Raw genomic sequence first — 12,263 nt, 5'->3', positions numbered from 1 at the left:
AATAGCCACTGTTCTGCAGGCACCAAAGCAGCAGTTACTGTAACTAATGCACACTATTCCCACAAGTATGACTGCAAATCGTGATCATATTAACAGCTAAATGAGTCATCAGCTTTTTAGCTTTTAAGCAAATTTTTGTTATTTGCAATCACACACATTTCACAGCAGCAAATTTAATGTTAGCAATGATGGTGGCTGCAGCCGCCGGTGTGATATTTTTGTTTGCGCTGTGACTCAGTGATGCTCTGTCTACCATTTGAAGAACTATTCTCTGAAAGATGCCCTTTGAGAGCTTTATCTAGCATATGTCTCTATTTTGGTTAACTACGTTTCTCTTAGGAACCAAGACTGTGGCCATACTTACAGGATGGGCAGCATTGAATCTGAAAAAGATTTGGGGGTCATGGTGGATAATCAGCTGAACATGAGCTCTCAACATGATGCTGTGGACAAAAGAGATAACATGATCCTTGGATGCATAAAGAGCACTTTGACTCTAGCTAAGCTTAACAAAGAGAAGATTAAGAGGTGACTTGATTACAGTATCTACATGAAAAGAAAAGGAGTACCTGTGGCACCTTAGAGACTAACCAATTTATTTGAGCATAAGCTTTCGTGAGCTACAGCATGGGGAACAAATATTTAATAATGGACTCTTCAATCTAACAGAGAAAGGTCTAACACGATCCAATGGCTGGAAGTTGAAGCTAGACAAAATCAGACTGGAAATAAAGTGTTAATTTTTGACAGCAGATAATTAACCATTAGAACAATTTATCACGGATCGTGGTAGATTCTATGTCACAGATAATTTTTAAACCAAGTTTGGATATTTTTCTAAAAGATCTGTTCTAGGAATCATTTTGGGGAAATTCTGTGGCCTGTGCTATACAGGAGGTCAGACTGTGCTGGGTCATGGCCGGGGGAGGGACACCTGTCCCCTGGCCGCAGCAGGTTTGGGGCTGTGCTGGGTCAGGGCTGGAAGAGGGGCTGGGATGATTTAGTCGGGGAGCAGTCCGGCTTTGAGCAGGGGTTGAACTAGATGACCTCCTGAGGTCCCTTCCAACCCTGATATTCTATGATTCTATGATTCTATGCTGGGTTCGGGGCCGGAAGAGGGGCGCCTGTCTCCTGGCCGTGGCAGGTCCGGGGCTAGGCTGCGTCGGAGCCGGGGGAGGGGCGCTTGTCTCCTGGCCGTGGCAGGTCCGGGGCTGGGCTGGGTCGGAGCTGGGGGAGGGGCGCCTGTCTCCTGGCCGTGGCAGGTCCGGGGCTGGGCTGGGTCGGAGCTGGGGGAGGGGCGCCTGTCTCCTGGCTGTGGCAGGTCCGGGGCTGGGCTGGGTCGGAGCCGGGGGAGGGGTGCCGTGGCAGGTCCTGGACATCCTCCCCACTGTGGCATTCAACAGGCAGCTGCGTGGCTGCACAGTTTAGAGGGAAATTAGCCCCCCACCCTCCTGTGCCTCCCGCCCGACTGTGGGCCCTGCACATCAGCACTTCCCCCTCCCTCCCATGCCTCCCGCCCGCTGCAATCAGCGGTTTCGCGGCATTCAGAAGGCTCTGGGGGGAGTGAGGAGGAGCAAGAACGCGACGCGCTTGAGGGAGGGGGCAGGACTGGGCAGAAAGAGGCGGGGTAGGGTGGGAAGAGGTGGGGCGGGTTGAGGCCTTGAAGGGAAGGGTTAGAGTGGGGGCAAGGCCTTGGTGGAAGGGGTGGAGTGGGGGCGGGGCCGAAGGCAGAGCTGGGGGTCTAGCACCTCCCGGCACTTTGGAAAGTCAGCACCTGTGCTTGTTGGAATCTATGAATCTTCCAGTCCATTTCAGGCCTTTATATCCACACCCATCATTGAACTGCCTGAGCACTTTATACATGAGATGGATCCTTATCTCTGCTCCCCTTCTCCCCATTCCCTTTCGGTTCATTGTTGTGGGAGAGCTAGGCCCTGTCTATATTCAAACTGGTACTGGATTAAATAAAGGTGTGATTTTAAACCCATTTAGTTAAACCAGTGCAAAAGGCAGTGTGGACACCCTGAAATCAATTAAACGTTGTCTAATATCCACTTAACTTGAAATTGATATAAGCCATGTTTTATAGCATGAAATATTCTGCAGTCTATATTTTGTACGCTACAGACTAAATTCTGAATTACTTAACTCACACCTTACTCAGAAAACACAAACACAGGGGAAAATGCTTTGTCCCTCGCTCCCTTTTCGCCTAACCCTTCGATGGCAGTTTTGCCTCAGTAAGGACAGTGATATCGAAACACAAACCTCAGGCTTTAGCCGTAGGTTTTCACTTGCACTCTTTCTGAAAACAAGGTCTGGGAGTGTTCAGATCTTGGGCTTTGGCTCAGGCCTAGCCCCAGTTACAACCTAAAGGCAAGACTGGCTCTTTTCCCCAAGCAGAGGAGTAAGGGCTACGTGTGTGCGGTGCACCCAGAAGGTTTTAGCATGGGGGAAAGCAGCCTCAGCGGGGCCACTTCTCTTCCCAGGCAGGTGGTCAGCAAGTGGGTGGGTAGGGAATGGGCAGAGTCTTCGTGCCATGCCCACAAAGTGCCCGTGTGTGCAGCAAAGCCAGTGCAGAGAGGGAAGTAATCTGTGACCAGCCATAGGCCACTTCTCCCCTGGAGCAAGCATGAGCCAGGGAAAGAAGAGTGACTTTCAGGGTCACACTGAAGCTTGAGTCAAATAAACTTACAATCGAGCCCCAATCTGCCTTTGTATTTCAGGCTGAGGAATGGTCTACACCAGCAGTTCTCAACCCATGGCCCATGGGCCACATGTGGCCCAGGTAGCACGCAGCTGTGGCCCAGCTCAGCTGTGTGCTAAAGGCCGGCTCGCGTACCGGAGTCTGCCAGGTTCCTGGCCGCCCGGCATGGAGGAGTCCGGGGTCCGGGTCAGGGCTGCTGGCCCGCCCTGCATAGCAGGAGTCTAGGGTCGGGGCTGCTGGCATCGGGGGCCTGGTGTCCGGGGCAGCCACCTGCAAGCTCTGGGGTCCGGGGCAGCTGCATGGCAGGGGTACAGCCCACCTGATGTGGTGGGAGTCTGGGGTTGGGACAACCAGCCCGCCCTGCAGCGTCTGGGGCTGCCAGCCTGCCCTGCGGGGTCTGGGGCAGCCACCTGGCTCCAGCGAGCTCTGGGGTCTGGGGGAGCCACGCAGCAGGAGTCTAGTGCGGGCAGCTGTCTGGCCCCGCACAGCAGGGGTCCGGGGTTGGGGTCCGGGCTGCCGCTGCCCTGCCACCCGACCCCTGCAGCCCAGGTAACACATTGTGAGCCGCACACGCAGCCCACAATGTGTAATAAGTTGAGAACCACTGGTTTACACCCAGTTTTTGTACCACTTTGACTATCAGTTTAGAAAAACAACAGTTAAATCGGTTCAACCCCTCCAGTGTAGACGCAGTTGTACTGAAATAAAGGTGCTTATACCAGGTATAACTGTATGACTAGTAAATTACCAGTGTACCAGTTTAAATGTACTAGTAAATTTAAAAAAAAATCACACCCCTAACACACACTGTTCAATTAGCAAAAGAACTGTGTGTAGACCAGGCCTAAGAACTACGGGGTCAGGTTGTGAGTTGGCCTGCACGTCTCAGCAAGGCAATAAGAACTCCCCAAACCCGTGTGAGCAGGCTACTCTGCTTGGGTTTAGGTGAGTTGGAGTACACAGGCGCTGCATGCCTGCTCACTTGCCCTGGAATGGGTGGGCAGGGAATGGATGACCTAGGCAGCTCCCCTCGCTCCCAACTCTCAGGCCAGCACAACTGAGCTGGTGTGTGCAGTGGGTGTTGTAATTTGCTGCTGGTTTAGGTCAGCAGTTGGCTGCACAAAATTACCCTGCCAAAGCAAGGAGGAAGCAGGGAGGGAATTGTTCCTCAATGGAGTGTCCCTGACTCTTTGGCACGGTGATTCTCAGGGCTACTGGGGTGGAGGGAAGGGGAGTGATGTGGATTTCACACCCACCCTTGCTCAAGGCTGTGCCTAAAGGTACAATTAACACATTTGTATTTTGCCTGCTCAATCCATCAGCTGGGAGCTGCTGAGGAGACCCTGTAAAATGTACAGTTAAAAAACAATCCCCATATACCTTGAGCTACTCCTACCCATGAGACCTCCAAGCTTCAGCAGCATTTCCGCACTGGCCATGCCGTCACCCCCCTCCATCACTCCCACTGGAAACTACAGGACAGACATCAAGTGACTGTGTATCTGGCAGTAGCTGTCCTCAGGCAGTAGCTGCTCTGCTTTCACTGGGCAATGCCATTGGTATCCCCATTGAAATGATCTTGCAGAGATTAAATGTTACGTCAGTGGTATTTTCTGAACACCTCTGGAAAAGAATTACCTGTGTTCCATCCTGAGACAATTCTCCCTTGTGGTTTTCTTCTGAGTCCAAGATTGAATAAGCACACAGTCTTCTGTGGGTTTAGTTATCACTCCCTGATCAGAACCTGACCAGATCAGAGTTCTGGCATATCAGGCTGGACCATAGGACTTTGGTTTGGGTTTATTTGGTTTTTTTATTCATTGTCATGTTAAAGTAACCAGATGCTGAGGCAGATACAGAAGGGCATCTGAAAAGTCACTCCCTGAAATGCACTGGCAAACGAGTCAGTCCGTGTGGTGATAAAACCTCCCAAAACAGATCTGGTGTTATCAGTTCAGCCCCAAGTTGACTTGGGGTGGAGAGTTACAGATAGGGGCCACTCCTGTAACCACTGAGCTCAGCGGCAAACCTTGGGCTAACTGTGGTGACAGCAAAATCGGCCTCTCCTTTTCCTGGCAAGAAAGACAAAAATTCTCACCACTGATTTCGTATTATTTACTCTTGCAATAGCCTTCCATAGGCTTGTTTGAATTCTTTGGCATTCCCATGAGTGGCTGCTGCTAAATGAATGTGCTCAATTGACAGGTTGGGGGTAACTTAGGAGACATGGCATTCTCAGTGATTCACCCAGGTACTGAACAACTCAGAACAACTGCAAGGCAGATTGATGTGTGGTCTGAGCCACTTCTTCTGTGCCCCCAGGGGCATTTTAACAGGACTGTTCTGCCCCATCGGCACATCAGCCTGATTCCAGCCAACAGCTGCGCTGGCAGCTGGATGAAATGTGTTTTATTGACAAGTCATAATTTATTTCTGGCTCATTTGATGAGGCGTTAGCATGATCCTTGTTTGATACCGGCTTTCTCCAATTGGCTTCTATAATAGCAGGATAGATCCAAAGTCAGAAAGGGAATCCAGATCACCTGAGTCAAGGTTCAGTGCCTTAACCCCAAGACCCTCCTTCTGCTTCCTATCATTAAGGCAACCATGTTGTAACCAGATGGCTGTCACCACTGGGTTTGTCTACAAGGGGACACTCAGGAAAGTTAATTCAAATTAACTAAAGGATGGGCATTTAAAATGGATTCGTTAAACCACATTGAACCCATATGGATACTTATTGAGAATTAAAGTGGCCTAAATTTGGTTTAGCTTAATTCACAATGCCAGTTTATGAATTTTGAACAAGAGTGTGCATACATGCATCTGAAGAAGTGGGGTTTTTTACCCACAAAAGCTTATGCCCAAATAAATCTGTTAGTCTTTAAGGTGCCACTGGACTCCTCATTGTTTTTGTGGCTACAGACTAACATGGCTACCCCTCTGATAATGGTCTTAATGCAGTTTAACTAATCCACTTGGAAAGTTAATTCAGTTTAATTTCCCTGACTGTCCCCATGTAGACAAGCCCTGTATTTGTAGCACAGATAGAGGGTTAAGAGAAGCAGGGAGGAGACTGGGGTGCAATTCTCCATTGCATCAGTGCAAAGAGAATCTAAAATGCTATCCAATCAGAATGACAGAGTTTGACACACACCTTACATTGGAGTAAATGACAACACGAAGTGCAGGGCACCAGAGAATTAGGCTCTGTAGCTGTTTATTTAGATCAGCCAATGGATGCTTCAGTTTAGCCACCAAAACCAACAACTCTGGATGACACAGTCTGCATTCCCCAGAGATCAGATGTGGTTCACTTCAGGGGAGGCCCCTGTTTGAGTCAAACCAAAATGCTCTTTACTGCTGCTATAAATCAGTCCTGTGCCTGCAAGTAAGTTTTGCCTCTCCACTTTCAGGTGTCATCTTCTCTGCCACCACGGCTTCTGACAACCAGCCAGCTCATGGTTTCTGGCTTCCTGGATCAAAATCCACCTCACCTTAAGTAGTCATTGTTCACACTTCCCATATTAACACCGTTATGTGCACTGCAGTTACCGTAAGCTAATGGTACGTAAATACCAGATGGGATTTATACAACCCTATGGGATTTATACAACCCTCGCAGGTGGGCTGGATTCCTGCTGCTTAAGGGCTTGCCTACACCGGGAGTTATTCCTGATTATCTCCCTGTGTGGATGCTCTTTTCCAGAACAAGAGCGAGCACGCAGAGTTAATCAGGAATACTTAATCCGCTTTAAATTCATACCCTACTTAATTGTGGATTTACTTTCATTTGTAGACAAACTCTTAATTCATTTCTGAAACTATTTGTGTTATGGTAGCATCTACTGAGACTGGGAGCCCACTGTGCCAGGCACTGTTCCTACACCTAGGAGAAGGCAGTCTCTACCGGTCTAACCCTCTTGCCAGGGCGTTAACGACAGCCAATGGTGACCTGTGGGGAGGGAGGGTCACAAGACCCTCCTCAAAATGCCAAGGGGTGGGGGAGCAAAGCTGGCAACCGGGGAGATGAAGGAGCAGGGCCACAGCTGGAAAGGAAGAGGGGGGCCAGAGTCTCTCTTTTTCTGGCCTCCTCTTCTGGCCACGCTGCCTGCCTGGGACAGTCCATAGAGAGCAGCCGCTGCATGCCGCACCACGGGCAGCGTCCCCCGCGGGCAGCGTGGCCAGAGGCTGCCTGGGAGAAAGCAGCCGCTGCGTGCCACACCACGGGCAGCATTCCCAGTGGCCAGCGTGGCTGGAGGCTCCCTGGGAGAATGCATTAGTGGCTCCACACATGCCAGGGGGACTGGAGCAGAGCCCCCACCCCCACCCTGCCAGGTAACGTGGGACGGAGAGGGGACGGGGAGCGCACGGGGCCTCTGGGCTGGGGGCGGGGACGAGTCACGTGGGGGGAGTCACGTGGGGAGCGGGGGTGTCACATGATGAAGTCATGTGGGGGGTGGGGACGAGTCACATGGGGAGATCACATGCCCCCCTTTAGCTGGTGCCCCCTTTGTGTCCTTCCCACTAGTCGCCTCAGCCGGGTTCAATAGATCTAGGGTCCCACTTGACAAAGAACAAAACCGGCTCAAGCCCTGACCCAGAAACCTGGGAGAGCTAATGCACCCTCACTGGGTGCCCTTAGCAGTCAGGACTCCCCCACTCACAAGCACTCCAAGTCTGTGAACAAACTAGGGAATCTTTGCTAAGGGAAAGGGAACACGGCCACAAATGTGGGAAAACCCAGAAATGGTACAGATATGCAAATAAAGAATAAAATATCCCAAACACCCCCAGTAACTTTAGCAGCAGTCCCTCTAACTCCCTTCCCACCCACCAGGAACAATGTCCCTTGGCCTCACCCTTCCCCAAACCCCACCCTCAGTTCATAGCAGCAGTCCAAGAGTCCCAAGGGAGCTCCTTGCCTGGTCCGATCTAGAGACACCATCACATAGCCCCAGTTAGCAATTCAGCTTCATTAAGGTGCTGGACAGGTAGAGCCCACTCAGCTCTGCTACTGTCCTCTATGGCTGCTGTCTCACCACAAAATTCTTAGAGAAAGGGAACCAAGAGTACTTCAGACCCTTGAACAGAATCCTGACAATGTGGAAATGAGCTCTTTACCAACAGACAGGGTTTCTCCCCTGCTTCAAGCCTCTCTTGGAGCCCTCTATCACCCAAAATCCAAGTTCATGTATAGATCCGGTGACCTCCAAGGGTCACAAGTGGAATTGTGGGTAGGTAGCTTATGCAAATGACCATCTCTGTGGCATCACTTTTACCCTTTTCAGCAATGGAAAGAGTAGAGAGTTCTTTCCTCTCAGCTAAAGGGCTTACTACTGTGGATTGGATTGGATTGGATTATCCCATTTTATAGGTGGAAAACTGAGGCACAGAGAAGTTCAGGGCCAAATTTTCAAAGCTATTTTCAAAGCTATTTAGACTCCTAAAGATGCAGAGAGCTGCCCACTGAAATCAATGGGAGTTAGGCACTTAACCTGCATAGGTGCTTTTAAAAAAACCACGAGGCACCTGTGAAGCATCTTTAGGCACCTAAATAGTTTTGAAATTCTGGCTCTATATGACAAACACAAGGCAATATAAGAAATCTGGCCCACCCATGAAACAAATCCAGATCTCCTAAATCCCAGTGCTGTGCACTAAACACGTAACCATCCTTCTTTTGAATAGGAAATGTGATAGAAGGGGGAAATTGTGTTCTCCCCAGATGGCACGTGGGGAATTAATTACACACAGCTCCCATTAAGAAGAGAGAACCTAATAGCATTTGCCACAGTTCAGTTGCCTAGATAATCATGATGCATTGCCGTTACAGAGCAATCTGAAAGATCGAGGTGGCGGCATGCTGACTTGACACAAGTAATGGAACAGACTGAGCCCGAGTTCCACCTTTCACAACTCCTGTTAATCCCCTGCTGAAATACAGGCATGTGAGCTGCTGCAATGCAGCTAATCACAGGAAGTGGAGATGAACCTGTAAATAGATCATGGCTGGAGAGTGGCTCCAAAACACGGGAAGCGTGAGATGCATGGCTCTGTGAATGCTGAAACCATGGCCAATGGTTTAATGTGCAGGGTGCTGCAGACAGAGACAGAAAGAGACCTTTACCTTCACAAACCATGGGGAGGTGGGAAGGACAGAGACAAATCCTGCCTGCTTCTCCATTTCCAGAGAGGGCAGCACAACTGGAGTTCAATCCAGTTGCCCCTGATGTCACTTAAAGAGTCCCAATAACTTTAAAGACCACAGAATGAGGTACCTAGCCCTAGCCAGAAAGGATGATCAAGTAGTTAGAACACTAATCAAATATGTGGGTTTAATTCCCTACTCTGCCATAGATATCCAGCGGGAGCCTGGGCAAGTCACCTTGCCACCACGGGTGTGGTGAGGGTAAACATATTAGAAGAGATTGTGAGGTGCTCAGCTACTACAGCATCATAAGCATCTTTGATAGATGGTGGGGTTATTCTCCCCATATCAGCACACATTTTAGGAGGGAGGCAGTGCAGATCTAGCAGCTATGTTGATTCACCCGCCACTGCCCCCTGGAGATAGGGGTAGCAGAATTAATAGGGGCTATAACAGTCTTAAGGGTCAGTAGCAGCCATGCATTGCCCTGCTATTTTTCTAGGGGGTCAGGTTGTTCTGTGGGCAGCATTGAATTATAGAAATGTAGGGCTAGAAGGCACCTTAAGAGGGCACCTAGTCCAACTCTCTGCAATGAGGCAGGACCAAGTGTACCTAGACCATCCCTGACAGGTGTCTGTCCAACCTGTTCTTAAAAACTTCCAGTGATGGGGATTCCACAACCTCCCTTACCCTTAGAAGCCTGTGCCTGCATGTAACTATCCTTATAGTTGAGAAGTTTTTCCTATTATCTCACCTAAATCTCCCTGGCTGCAGATTAATCCAGTTGCTTCTTTTCCTAAATTCAGCGGCCATGAAGAACAGCTGATCACCATCCTTTTTATAACAGACCTCGACATATTGGAAGACTGTTATCAGGTCCCCCCTCAGTCTTCTCTTCTCAAGACTAAACATGCCCACTCTTTTTAACCTTTCCTCATCGGTCAGGTTTTCTAAACTTAGCATTTTTGTTGCTCTCCTTTGGACTCTCTCCAGTTTGTCTACATCTTTCCTGAAGTGTGGCACCAAAACCTGGACTCACTACTCCAGCTGAGGCCTCACCAGTGCAGTTACTTCCCATGTCTTAGATATGACTCTCCTTTAATACATCCTAGAATACATGCTTTTTTCCAGCTGCATCACTTTGTCACCTCAGATTCAATTTGCGATCCACTGTAACCTCCAGATCATTTCAGCAGTATTACCACCTACTCGGTTATTCCCCATTGGTTAGTTATGCACTTGATTTTTCCTTCCTAGGTGTAGTACTTTGCACTTGTCTTTACTGAATTTCATCGATTTCAGTGCAATTCTCTAATTTACCATGATTTTTTGAATTCTAATTCTGTCCTCCAAAGTGCTAGCAGTCCCTCTGCAGATCTCATAATCATACTCTCCACCTCATTATCCAAGTCATTAATGGAACTAGTGAACTGTACCAGACCCATGACTGACCCCTGCGGGACCCCATTAGATATGTCTTCTCAGTTTGACAGCGAACCATTGATAACTATTCTTTGGGTGTGGTTTTTCAACCAGTTTTGCACCCACTTTACAGTAGTTTCATCCAGACCACATTTCCCAAGTTTGCCCATGTGACTGTCCCGAGTGTCAAAAGTCTTACTAAAATGAAGGTAAATCACATCTACTGCTTTCCCCATCGATTAGGCCAGTAACCCTGTCAAAGAACCAACTTAGGTTGGTTTGGCATGATTTGTTCTTGATAAATCCATATATTCCTTATATATTCCATATTCCTTATAACCCCATGGTCATCTAGGTGCTTAGAAATTGATTATTTAATTATATGTTCCAGTTCTTTTCAGATTTTGAAGTTGGGCTGACTGGTCTATACTTCCCTGTGTCCTCTTTGTTTCCCTTTTTATAGATAGGTACCGTTTGTCCTTCTCCAGTTCTCTGGAACCTCATCTATCCTCCATGAGTTCTCACAGATAATCAGTAGCAGTTCCAGGATTGCTTCAACTAGTTCCTCAAGTACCCAAGGATGAATTTCATCAGGCCCTGTCAACCTGAATACAGCGGACTTATCTAAATGTTCTTTAGCCTGTTCTTTCCCTATTTTGGATTGTATTCCTTCCCCCTTGTTGTTAATATTTATTGTGCACAGCTCCCATTGAAGTCCATGGGAGTTGCATGGTCACAATTTAAGTGAATGGTTGATCATCTTGGGGAGCATTCATTCATGGATAGGACCCTAGGTCAGGACTCAAGAGACCTGGGGTTTACCCTGACTCTGCCACTACCTGCTGTGTGACGCTGAGCCAGTCACCTCATCTCGCTGTGCCTCTGATTCCTCTCCTTTCGTGTGGCTTGTCTACTTAGAGTGTGACTCTTCTGGGTAGGGGCTGTCTCCTACTATGTGTATGTACAGCCCCTAGCACAATGGGGCCCTGAACTCAGTTAGGGCCTGTGTGCTCTACTGTAATAGAAATCATAATAAAGGCAAGCCCTTGCTCCAAGCTCAGCTATTTGGACTTGATGCAATGAGAGAAAGATATAGCTGAGGGGAGGGGAGGCATGCATTCTATCTTAACTGTCCGGGCCTTTATACTCTGGTAGGTAATTTGCCATCTTTCTGTGTAGATGACATCTAGCGGAGGTGGCCATGAGGGCCTGCGCTAACCAGCAGGATTTCACAAAGAAGCTCCTCTCTGCTTCAGCCCTCTGACCTGGAATCTGAGGGGCAGCGCTTTGAAGCAGGCAAACAGAACACTTCCTTGAGAGCAGAGGTTGACAAAAATGAACGGGAAAGAGAACAAAGAAACAGGGAACAAAGGAACAAGAAAGGCATCAGAAAGAAGTGAGTGTGTGTGAGAGAGAGAAAAAAAGAGAGTATGTGAGTGGGTGAAAGAGAGCAAGTGAGGATGTGATGGTGAGTGAAAGAGAGAGCAAGTGTGGGTGATGTGAGCGTGAGTGAATGGGGGCAAGAACTTGTTTTTCCTAGCTAAGTTCAGGGATGGTGGCCCCGATACCGTAGCTCCTCCCCCATGGGCACAACTCTGGGCCTATGCAGAGCTCAGCTGAAGTCCATCAGGAGTTTGGCTCTCAGACCTCACTACCTGATGCCCAAAAGCTGCATCCCCAGCAATTTTAAGGAGCCATCTCTGCCATATGGAAGATTTACATTTAAAACCCCATTTCACAGCCTGTTGGAAAAAAATGCACCGTGCAGTGTGCCCTGAAGGCCACCAAACTGGATCTAAAGCACCAAGAGGGGCAAGTGGTGTAAATGCTCTACCACCCGGTTTTAGGGCCAAATTTTAGAAGTGCTAAACCCTTGCAACTCCCAGTGACTCTGGTGGGAATTGCACATGCTTAGCATCTCTCAGGACTTGGCCTTTGGGGAAGGGGGGAGAATATAGGGTAACAGGCAATGAATGGGATCAG

Source organism: Lepidochelys kempii, chromosome 5, assembly GCF_965140285.1.
Source record: "Lepidochelys kempii isolate rLepKem1 chromosome 5, rLepKem1.hap1, whole genome shotgun sequence".
Lineage (NCBI taxonomy): Eukaryota > Metazoa > Chordata > Testudines > Cheloniidae > Lepidochelys > Lepidochelys kempii.
This window is presented reverse-complemented; position numbering follows the sequence as displayed.